Raw genomic sequence first — 12,675 nt, forward strand, 5'->3', positions numbered from 1 at the left:
GTCTAGTGTTCCTTACAGGATAGCTTTTGAAAGTAAGCTATGTAGTGAACCCCTCCTCAACCAATTTCTAAGTTCTCGCACCATGCTACAGTGAGCAATACAAGACCCTACATGGCTTGATAACCAAGCTCATCCAATTTTGCAGCACATGCTTTTTAGATGTGTTGTCCTTGCTCCAGACCAGTTCGCGCTGTGGCTGGCCATAAAACCAAAAGTACCCACAACAGACTAAAGTGGATGAAAATGGACAATTTCAGTCAAAATGATTTTTGGTTGGGCGAGCTTGGACAATGAATAATCGTTCTAGCCGATCTATGACAGACCGACGCCTGGAAAGACTCATCAGGTAGCTGGAAGGTCTTTTTGTGAGAAGAGCATATCTTCCATCCACAAATAATCCTTCTTTGAAGAAATGCTCCCAGAAAGATGGGTCATTCGTCACCCAATGTCTGAGCATGCATGAGCATTTTGAAAAACTGTAATGGCCAATGGGGAATTATGCAGCATCCTAAACTAGTCTTGTTGCAGAAAAAGGTTGCAAATCTTGGCATGTGCTGTGTTTTTAACTTTTTTTTCCCACTTTTGCACCATGTCTGGCACCAATGCCCCATGACCACCTTTGGAAGTTGAGTTGTCAAACTTTTCTAATCTCTGGCTATCAGCGGACTTCCACATCTTGCCAGATATGCGGTAGCTATACATTATAATGAATGATTGTTTGAGCAGGATATCAACAATTAATGATGCCCATATGACTTTTTAGGGCCACTGAGTGGTGTGCAGTCACATCTGTTGGCACCTAGTTTTTTCGGGTCAGATATACAGGATGTTCTGTTTAAACCTCCCATGTTTTATCAGTTCACAGAGCAGAAAGTATCAATGGTAGGAAAATGAAACGGCAGGAAATGTAAGAATAAGTCATTTGTTTTCACACACTATTAAACCTCTCCATGTGCCCCATTAGTAGCACAAACATTATACAGTCTGTACTCCTTTCTTGTCACATTCTCTCCAACATCTCCACCGTTACCATTGCAATCCTATTACGGGAGATCATTCACTGTAGTTGCAAATGCCCAGTCCTTCACGTAGCCCAAGAGGAAGAACGCCAACGGAGTAGGATCTGATGAATGGGGCAACCAACAAACTGATCTGCTATGTCCAATCCAACATTCTCGAAAGGCATTATTGAGGGCACTCCATACTCTAAAGTGGGGGAGCCCTAACTTGCTGGAAGATGTTAGTTTCAAATTGGCTACTTGGGGAGACAGAACTTTTCTACCGTGTCAAGGTATACGGGGCCAGTTACTGTACATTCACTGAAAAGGAGGGGGAGGAGGACTGATAGTCCCGTCTTTCATTTCACCACATCGCTTCAGTTTTGGGCTATCTCAGACATGTCCACACATGACGCGAATTTGTCATATTCTGACACATGAAGTGTGGCCTCGTCTGAGAACAAGATGTTTGCAAGAAAGTGACGGTCTGTGTTGATTAGATCAGGCATTTTTGTAGAAAATTCCTGTCTGTGGCTTGTTTGGCTTCCATTGTTGGACGATGTGTACCTACAAAGCTGTATAGTTAGTACTTGATGCGCTGTTGTTGGTACATTGATCTGTACTGATACTTGGTCAGTTGAGTTACATTTTCTCATTGGAGATACTTCGAGTTCCCTCAGACTGTTTTAGAACCTCTCTAGTCGAGGAAAACTTCTGGAAGCACACCATATATGTTTCTCCATCAGCTGCATCTCCTCTGTACAGTTATCTGTAGTTTCTTTGAACTCTTCTTGTCTGTGCACGCTGTTGTGGAATCGCCGTTGTGCTTCATACAACCATAGTCCTGCATGGTGACAAGTATGCCGGCCTGAGGGTTTTTGTTTTCCTGGACATTTCATCTAAAAAATTATGGACAACCAACATTTTTATGGACACTTTGAAAATCATACTTAATGAGAGAGATTATGAGAATACCATAGAAGAAACCAACTGATGCAAGGCGCCTAATGCAGAACATATCAGTATGCCTCCATGGGATTGTTCTCAGCAAGAGAAACCACGTAACCTTGTAGATATGATACCTTTTAGTATGCCTCCAAAAATAAACTTTTTATAAAAAAAAAAAAAAAGCCACGCATTTCAACCCCGGAGAAGGGTCCTCTTCACCGATATACTGATTTAAACTCATTAGCATGTGAGCTGTAAAATGATTAATTATAATCAGAATAATTTGCTAAAGTACCACCAGCCTCAAAAGTTCACAAACAATGGAAAAAAGTTTCCCTTTTTTCATTAACTTTCCAGGAACTTCTTGACTGTTGGCAAACCTATTACGGTAGTAAATGAGAACTTCAAAATGACACAAAGGCCTTATTTATCAAAACTAGTAGTAAAACTGTCTTTGCTGCCCATAGAAACTAATCCCAGCTCAGCTTCTCTCGGGGCGGAGTCACACGAGCGTATGCACAATGTAGTTGCGGCATGAACGACATGCTTTGGCACACTTTATTGCTCACATTACTGTACTTTTTGCGCACGCTGGGCTGCTTCACAGGGACGCGGGACACACGTGCCCTGATTGTTCAAGGCTATTTAAGCCTAATGAGTTCCAGGTGTGTTCCTTGTCATGGAGAATTGCGCAGTGTATTGCAGAATTGTGGACTTCTTGAGTGCACGACGCCTATAGACGTCTATGGGGAAACTTGGTGTGCAAAACTAATAAGAATGAAGCCATTGAAGTCAATGTGTTCTAGTCTCTGCGTATTGCACCTATACGCTCATGTAAATCCGCCCTCATACCACAGATGTAGAATGAGCTGCAATTGGTTGCTACAGGCAACAAACACCGTTTTCCTATTAGGTTTGATAAATGAAGCCCACGATCCTTTTTGAGTTTTTCTTTCTTCTCATGCGACTTACAATACATCATCCGTGAGAATTTTAGCATATTGATTTATTGAAATGAGCGAGGTTTGAACAGAACAACTTGGACTCCAGAAATGGTTCAATACAACTTAAGAAACAAGAATAAGGATTTAGAATTTTCGGCTATGAAAACAACTAAACGCCATGTAATTTTTGTATTTTTTTTTTTTTTACTTTCCCCAATGGGATCATAAATGGGCACAGTAATGGCTAAGGAAAAGTTCCTATCAGTTTGTAATGCAGATTAGACCGTAGCGATATGTTCTTTTTGAACATGGTAACCCAGGCCGTCTGCAGTAACCCTTTAATGACCCTTCTGGATAATAAAGGATTTTATAAAGATCCAACATCTTGTGCAGTTCTAAACGTGTTAAACAGCAACCGCAGGCAAAAGGCGTCAAAAACCACACTTGTGCCCTCGCCAGAGGCTGGGATTAAATGGTGAACATAGTGTTTAACGTAATCATCAGAAGAGCCTGGCTTTTAAGCGGTCGCGGTAATGATGTTGTGAGTAATTGCTAGGGTGAAGCTTGTATTTAACCCTTCGGAAGTCATGGGAGAGCCGCAGATGGCTGATTTGTACATTCAGATGTAGGCACCCAACTCTTCAGATCCCGGACGGGTTCTAGGTTCCTTAACACATAGATGTTTTCGTTACATTGAGTTCTTGATTTCCATTCTCTGTGTTGCCATTAGAAACTATGTAATCAGTACTTACCAATGTGCAAAGTAATGCTTCAATCAAGAAACATTCTCCATGAAATATGAAACTCTGCAAATATTAATCCTTTGAGTTCTTCTTTCTTGTTGTTCTTTATGCAAGTTCTAAGTTACCGTGGTCTCCTTCACCATAATTATTGCTAGTGGACAACCGCTAATGGCAGCCATAACCGTATCCGCAGGGTTTCCACTTGGCTTTTCACAGATTGTGTGTGTGTGTGTGTGTGTGTGTGTGTGTGTGTGTGTCTGTGTGTGTGTGTCTGTCTGTGTGTCTGTTTGTCCTTTATGCGCTACTACACCATTCATCCGATCGCCATGAAACTTTGGGAAGTTGTTGAGTACACTCCTGGGAAGATTATAGGCATAGTACATCTATCCTACGATAAATGGCGCACGTGCGAGCGTCGTTGACAGTTACGCCCCCCCCCTCCACGTAGATCGTTCGATTTCCATCATTGCCACTAATTCTCTCACTTCCCGATGTCATAGAAACATGAAATTTGGCAGGAGCATTGATTATGTCATAAATAGGCAAAGCTAATGGGTCCCAATCCGATTATTCAATTCTAAGCGCAAAAGAATTAGCGTCCAAATTTTACGTACGCAATCTAATTTTCTCACTTCCTGGTGAGATATATAATGTATGTATGTGTGTATGTATGTATATATATATATGTATGTCTTTTATGCATTACTACACCATTCATCCAATCGCCATGAAACTTTGGGAAGTTGCTGAGTACACTCCTGGGAAGATTATAGGCATAGTACAACTATCCTACGATAGGTGGCACGCGTGCGAGCGTCGTCGACAGTTATGCCCCCCCAGACAAAGATCGTTTGATTTCCATCTCAAGCACGAAAGCAAAAGGCATTATGAGCAACGGGATGAGTGTTCAACTACAAAATGATGCATCCGCCGAACGTTTCGCAAGACAATTGCTGGATATTGAGAATGCTGAGGTAAAATGAAAGCTGTGCTGTGATTGGTTGCTATTTCTTATACTGCTGAGGTAAAATGAAAGCTGTGCTCTGATTGGTTGCTATTTCTTATACTGCTGAGGTAACATGAAAGCTGGGCTGTGATTGGTTGCTATATATTATACTGCTGAGGCAACATGAAAGCTGGGCTGTGATTGGTTGCTATATATTATACTGCTGAGGTAACATGAAAGCTGTGCTGTGATTGGTTGCTATATATTATACCGCTGGGGCAACATGAATGCTGCGTTGTGATTGGGTATTATATATTATAAAGCTGAGGTAACATGTAAGCTACGCTGTGATTGGTTGCTATTTTTTATATTGCTGAGGCAGAATAAAAGTTGCGCTGTGATTGGTTGTTATTTCTCTTACTGCTGAGGTAACATGAAAGCTGTGCTGTGATTGGTTGTTATATATTATACTGCTGAGGTAACATGTAAGCTGCTCTGCGACTGGTTGTTATATATTATACCACTGAGGTAACATGAAAGCTGCGCTGTGATTGGTTGTTATCTAGATATATAAAAACGAAATGTATGTATGTCTGTCTTTGCAGCAACGCGCGATGGGTAAGCTAGTCTATATAAAGGGCTCATTCCCACAAATATATTACGCGGCGAATGGAGTTAATGAAAATGAGCCACAACGGTTATATTCACACAGGCAAACGTGATATCGAACTGAGAAACTTGGCCTCATATCGCGCTTACCAACACGTTCTGTAAAATTGCAGTGGTTGTGTTATGATGAGTGCCCTTTTTTTGGAAGGGTGGGCATATACTGTGGGGCTCATGCCCCTTTGATCCTTTAAGGCTCTAGCAACGACCCGAGTGGGCACCATCAGATGGTGCAGTAGGAATAGCAGAATGTATCCGTTTTGACTAAAGTGTTCCTTTTAAATGGTCATCGTCGTTTCAACAAACTCTGCATAAATCAATAGTAGCGGTGAATAGAAGAAACTTTGTACTAGATCTAATTGCAGAAATAATGCATCTTTGTCCACTTATCAGCTACATCAACTTTCGTAGCTCGTTCCCCTTTAATTTAGGGTGTGTTCACATCTTAGTTAAGATGTTTCTCTTGTCATAGGAGCAGAACAGCAAAAATGATGGCAGTGTCAGATCCATATGATGATCTGTCAGGTTTCTGTCATGCTCCACTGGTCTGGGAGCATTGTTACTATGCACCGATTGTAGGTACTCTGCGGAAGGATCTCTGCCTCGCTCTACAGAAGAGTAGTCTTAGTGATGAGAAAGAATGAATAAATGCGACTTGTTAACAACTCCATCCAGCAATGACATCCTCATTATGTGGCGAGGGCTGCTGGCAGGGTGTCATTCATTTTACTGCATGCTGCACTATATTTTCAGGTACATATTGGGAATCTACAGTGCAGATGTGAACACACCTTATTTGGTAGAATTTGTGTTGAGAGATAAACAGGATTATCAGCTCACTGAGGAATCGGGTTACATGCTGCTTGTAGAAGTCTATGGAGAGAAGGTGGGAGGAGGAGGAAGCTGCTGCAGAGTGAGATGCCTACTACAGCCAGCAGCAGCATCTCTGTGTTTTATCTCTCAGCAGTGCTGGATTTACATTTAAGTGTCTCTGTACTGCTGTATAATGTCTCCCATGTTGCTGCTGCTTCTGAAGGTGTGCTACAGAAGGATACGGGAGTAGGATCTCCTCCTCTGTGTGTTAAATATATGGAAGACCTCTTATCAGCTAATCTTCTGTTTCCTGCTAAGGTATGGGAGCAGGGAAAGGACTCCTCTGGCTGAACGGAGCTGTTATTTGATGGAATTGAACGGCACCAATCTGATCTCATTGATTATAATGGGGTTCATTCGGGGTTTGCTATGGTGTCTCATGACTAAATAATGCTGGGTGCTGCCATATTCAATTTTAATACTAATCTGCAGTGGAAGCTCCAAACCCAGAATCCACTGTCGATGTTGCCGAGCTCTAACGTGTAAAGATTGGATAATGAAAATTTCTGCTACTTTCTAGTACTTTGGTTGACATGAATTTTATCAAGGGTACTTTACAAGGGGCGATTATTGTCCGAATTCTTGCTGGAAACTGTGAATTCGGGTGATTAACGTGCCGTGTACACGCGGCCGCCTACAGGACAGAACTAATAATTAAGTGACTTGGTGTTTGAGTATCTCCATTCATGTGAACGTCCATCGCACTGGAGTGCTAGTCGAGTGGCAGTCCATGGGATGGCTGTGAGGTGCTTATGTGCCCGACAGTCGTCATGTGTAACAGAACCTTTTAGTTTTTAATAAAACAAAGCAAAATGGCCACTTAAGTCAACAGGATTACAGGATGACACAGGATTACAGGATGACACTACTCAACAGCATCAAAGTCTGTGAAAGTTGCAAAGCATACAAAATAGATAAGATGAAGCCATGTGTAAACATCAACTCCTAATTAGCTGGGAACAAAATGGGACACATAGACTTCCCGTGATGTTAAATGTCTTCAAAAGGTTATTTCTGGTAATGATCCTAAGATAAACAACAATTAACGTGGTTCCAAGAGACCGCATATAGAACTGAGAAAGACATGACTTATACAAAAAGGAGGGAGTAATGAGTCAGAAAAGGTGGGAATGATCCAAAACGAGGGTTCTCCTGAGCCCATGGATATTATGTTAAGTTACTGGGGATTAAACTGAGGAAGGGGATGAGTTGCAAGAGGACTGACTAGTAATAACTGGAAGACCCTGAGCTTGGATTGAGGAGTACTGAAACCAGGGAGACCAAGCATTCTCAAAAAGTTCCTCATGATCTGTGATGATGGTTGCCAATTTCTCATTAACCATGATCCAGGACAACTTGAGGTTAATACTGAACCATGCCTTCCTCCAGGAGCGAGCAATAGCTCTTCAGGCCACCAGAGAAAACAATGAAATTCATCTAAATGCGTGTTTCCCAAACTCTAGTCCTCAGGGACCCCCAACAAGTGGTGTTTTCAGGATATCCTATGGTAAGAACACCTGTGGCAATGTCTGAGGCACCGACAATAATTACATCACCCATGCAATACTGAGGAAATCCTGAAGACACGACCTGTTGGTGGTCCCTGAGGACTGGAGTTGGGAAACGCTGATCTAAATGTATATGGGGTTATCTGCTTCCAAGGAGAGTAACTAGTAATTGTATGTGATAGTAAATATAAGAAAGTAGACCTAGATCCAGAAATAACTGAGAAAGGAGCCTTCCACCCCCGGATCTCTGAAAGTAGAGGCCCGATACACCAGCAAACGTACAGGAGATTCTCCGGGGTGGTTAAGTACCAACATATTAAAAGTTTGTAGGCAGCTTCCACAATAGATACATTAATAGAGAGCTTAGCGGTTGAAATGGCTATTTTATGCCCTCTCCGAGATGGGAAGCTCTCACCTAATTCCTTTTCCCATTTAGTCATGTACGAAAGTTTACCCACCGGAGAAGTAAAATTAAACTAAAGCTTGGAAATGATCCTGGAACCGCCTGAGACAGCAGAGCACAATTGCTCAAAAATAGACATGTCGGCTAAGGCTCATCTGCTTTCAGCGAGAGACCAGACATAATGTTTAATCTGCGGCAAGTGAAAGAATTCCAAGTCTGGGATTGAGTGAAATGACGGGAAATACTCGAGCTTCCCACCAACTTTCTAATACTTTGTTGTGATTCTTCATGGTTTTAGAAGATGTGTTTACTGACTTCAGCCCCGGATGTAGTCATATCCAGTGTAGGCAGCCTTCTATGAGCTTGGACTACAGACTCATATGTTACCCACACTGATACATTGTAGCAAATATCAGGGCAGATGAAAGATTTGTGCTGATGTTCTGTTTGTTTAGCTCACAGAAGATTAACCCTTTTCAATCCAATTTCCCTGCCCGCCTCACAGCTTTAATTATTTTGAGTGGAAAAGCGCTTTGTGGATTTCTTGAAATTCCTAGAAACATAAAAATGAACAGACATGACCATTTTATTAGCAATTTTTTTGAAAATTAAACGTGAGTTAATACCATGCTTCCCCCGAAAAATAAGACTGGGTCTTATATTAATTTTTGCTCCAAAATATTTCTTTTTTACATGTATAACTGCCTGGACACTATCTAAAAGTCACGCTAGGGCTTATTTTCGGGGAAAGGGGGATGTATATTACAGTATGTAAGAGAGACGAACGACCTCAGACCCCTCTAGTGTAATATACATATACAGGAAAGGACTCCGATGACAGACCTCTCTTCTGCGTAGTGTTAGAAATGTGTTGGACCTCTCCTGACATGGGAGCTATGTAGGGAAATCTCCGTGTCGGGCGAAGGGTTAAGATTGGATTGAATTGCTACAAACTTGGCTGTGACATGTTTTTTTAGTTATCCTGAGGTGGATGTAAGCAAGAATGTTCCCATTCACTGACTATTGAACACGGGTTTTCAAAATAGGGAAGAACTGAAACACAAAGTAGACTGGAAAGTTTCAGGACTTTTCGTTATAGACTGATTACAGCTGCGATATAAGGAAGCCTGGTGGAATAGAGGTGTACACTTCATGTTTTGCATTACATTATTATTTTCAGTGGAGGAAGGGGAGATTCATATGGGAGCTATTCAGTTTGTATCAGTTTTGGGATTATATTTAACGGATTCGTGAAAATCCCGGATCTGTTCGCTTCAGTTTGCATCTGTTAATTAGATAAGCGAACACCGATATGAACATGGCCTTACCTGGTGTGGTTGCCACAATCTAGTTGGCTGCTGTTCTGCACCTTGCCCACTTGGTGGCACTCTCAGATGATTGAAGTCAGACTGCAGTGACGTTGGTGAGCCAGGACCATCCAGCTCTTATGCAATGCAGCAGAGTCTTCCGGCATGTTAAATAAGCATGCTGTGCATTGGTATAATGACACAGACACGCTGGAAAGCATCGCAGACAGGGATCTATCCTCGCAGGAGACACGTTCTCAGGGAGAGGTGACCTGCCTTCAAGGTGAGAGACCAAGAGCTGGTCACATGCTTCACTGCTTTCTTCTAGCCAATTACTAGTGCATTCAGACATTTTTCTTCCTTCTCTATCCTCCAGCATGTTGTTTTTCTATCTTTGTGTGTATTGTACAGATCCCTGGCACATGGCGAGTGGTGGGAGCAGTATGTCTGGGCACTCTTTGTTCTCACTACTGAGTTTGGGAAGGACTTCCCTAGTGATCATAGAGAGCAGGTTCCTATTTATTCTTCCCTTTAACTTTTACCCAATTGTGTGATATGCTGTATATGTGGGTACCTATACATTGCCTGAGAATTGACTCATCCACCGTATATAACATACTTTTTACTTCTCCCTGCTTGATGACTGACATACTACTGCCTGCTGCATCACCGGACTGTCTTTTCCTGGGTGAGTGCTGAACAACCTTGTGTGTGTGTGTGTGTGTGTGTGTGTGTGTATATATATATATATATATATATATATATATATATATATATATATATATATATATATATATGTATATATATATATATGTGTGTATATATATGTGTGAGTGTGTATATGTATGTATGTATGTATGTGTATATATATATATATATATATATATGTGTGTGTGTGTACCGTATGTATATGTGTGTATGTGTATATATATATATATATATATATATATATATATATATATATATATATATATATATATATATATATATATATATATATATATATATAATTTATATTATAATTAATTTCAGTGCATATGTGCTGCAGAATGTTAGTACTATATAAATAAAGATTATTATATAAATATAATATGACAATCCTCCCCATACAAGGACTTGTTGGGATCGATCACTACTTTTTTTTTTCTGTGTGATTGTAAAATTGCTATAAGTAAATGATTTACAATATCAAGGCAAAAGGAGAATTTATTGCAGAAAGCTGAACACTTAAAGGAAGGCTCTAGTACCCTGTTGTACTGTCTCTAGCTTGGATACTACATGTGATACAGGCAGGCATAGAGGCTCTAGTACCATATTGTACCACCTCTAGCTTGGATACAAGATGTGATATGGGCGGGCATGGAGGCTCTAGTACCCTGTTGTACTGTCTCTAGCTTGGATACTACATGTGATACAGGCAGGCATAGAGGCTCTAGTACCATATTGTACCACCTCTAGCTTGGATACAAGATGTGATATGGGCGGGCATGGAGGCTCTAGTACCCTGTTGTACCACCTCTAGCTTGGATACAAGATGTGATATGGGCGGGCATGGAGGCTCTAGTACCCTGTTGTACCACCTATAGCTTGGATACAAGATGTGATATTGGTGGGCATGGAGGCTCTAGTACCCTGTTGTACTGCCTCTAGCTTGGATACGATATATGATACGGTTGGGTATGAAGGCTCTCATACACTGTTGTACCACCTCTAGCTTGGATGCAAGATGTGACATGGGCAGGTATGGAGGCATACGGGTTCTATATGGTATTTTGGTCCACATTTGCTGCAACTGAGCCTCTAGAACGTGCACATTTGTAGCCTGTCGAAGTTGTAGTCCCCTGTGGAGCGGCACACTGCCCCCCTTCTCGTGTGATGGCCCCGGGGGCATCGTATACGACAGTCAGTCACCCCTAGTAGTGGTGCGAGGGACAATGACAGCTCAGCGATATGTTCAGGACATCCTGCAGCCACATGTGTTCCTGTCATGGCAGGGCTTCCAGCAGGATAATGCTCGGCCGCACACACAAGGGGGTCACAGGAGCCCCCACAACTTTGTCACACTTCCATAGCCTGCCTGGTCACCAGACTTGCCTCCAATAGAACATGTGTGGGACTCTCTGGTTCGCACACGTTAAAATCGGTCGCACCTATGTGAACACGGGCTTAGTTTGTATTTTTTAATGCTGGTGGTTGCAGCGCGCGTCCTGCAGCGTCCCCCCACCATGGTGGCTTAATAAGTATATAGCACCAACCTATTCCATGGCACTTTCTAACTCAGAGGATATATCCACAGACCTTACATACTGTAGTAAACTAATAGCCAGACTGACCAAGAGGGGTGAGGGCCCCGCTCACGAGGGGTAACGGGTAACATGAGGTACGAGGGTCCAGCCACCCATGGAAAAGTAGCCGCCACCGCAGTCTTATGGGAGCCATCTGAAAGAGAATCTGTGTCTGTTGCCCATAGCAACCAATCACAGTGCAGCTTTCATTTTACCTCAGCAATCAAAGAAATTAAAACTTGAACTGTGATTGCTGAAGTTAAATGAAGGCTGTGTTGTGATTGGTTGCAATGGGCAGCAAAACCAGATTTTCTTTATAGCCCACAGCAACCAATCATAGCGCAGCTTTCACATATTATAATGCTGAGGTTAAGTGCTAGGGGCTATAAAGATGGCCATCTAAAAGAAAATCTGTTTTTGCTGCCCATAGCAACCAATCACAGCGCAGCTTTAATGTTCCCTCAGGAGTATAAGAAATAGCAACCAATCACAGCGCAGCTTTCATTTGATCTCAGCAATAGAAGAAATGCAAGCTGCGCCATGATTGGTTGCTATGGGCAACAAAGACAGATTTTCTTGTAGGCCGGGCCCCCACAACCGTACGGTTAAACGCTGTGTAAAAATCGCAGTCCGTTACTGGAGCAGGGAACTGCGTATCCATGCATATTGTCACATTTGTGCACGTGTTTGCGTGTGTGTGTGGGGGGGGGGGGGGGGGGGAATTTCTCCATGGGAATTGTCACTTAGCAATAATGAAATACAAATGTTGACACACAAACTTGAGGCTGTTTTGCACTCAAATCATAAAACACAAACTGAGCTGAGACATAAATACTTAATCAGTCCACTGAGCTCAGGAATGTGACAGTTTTATGATGTGTCTTATCTCTCCTTCAACCTGCACTTGGATAGAGATACAGCACCACCTAGTGGATGGCAATATTATTACAAGTCAAGTTCTGATTTTTTATGACATAGCTTGTGCTATGTCACACAGGGGTCCTGGTAATATTGTAGTAGTAGGCTCCAGTTAATAGCCATGGCATAGTCTGTC

General features: G+C 42.0%; 1 protein-coding gene across 3 annotated transcripts in view; it reads left to right on the forward strand.

Annotated features, from left to right (window-relative positions):
• SLC23A2 (solute carrier family 23 member 2) overlaps nucleotides 1-12,675 on the forward strand; it is a 124,463-nt gene that overhangs the window by 16,715 nt on the left and 95,073 nt on the right. Inside the window, exon 1 of one of the 3 annotated variants that reach the window (XM_066593061.1) lies at nucleotides 9,504-9,619. The exons of the other annotated variants lie outside the window; for them this stretch is intronic. The gene's annotated coding sequence lies outside the window, so the exon portion shown is untranslated. Of the gene's footprint in view, nucleotides 1-9,503; nucleotides 9,620-12,675 lie in introns of those variants that run through there. 3 annotated transcript variants of the gene reach the window in all.

This window comes from Eleutherodactylus coqui, chromosome 2 (assembly GCF_035609145.1).
Source record: "Eleutherodactylus coqui strain aEleCoq1 chromosome 2, aEleCoq1.hap1, whole genome shotgun sequence".
Classification (NCBI taxonomy): Eukaryota; Metazoa; Chordata; class Amphibia; order Anura; family Eleutherodactylidae; genus Eleutherodactylus; species Eleutherodactylus coqui.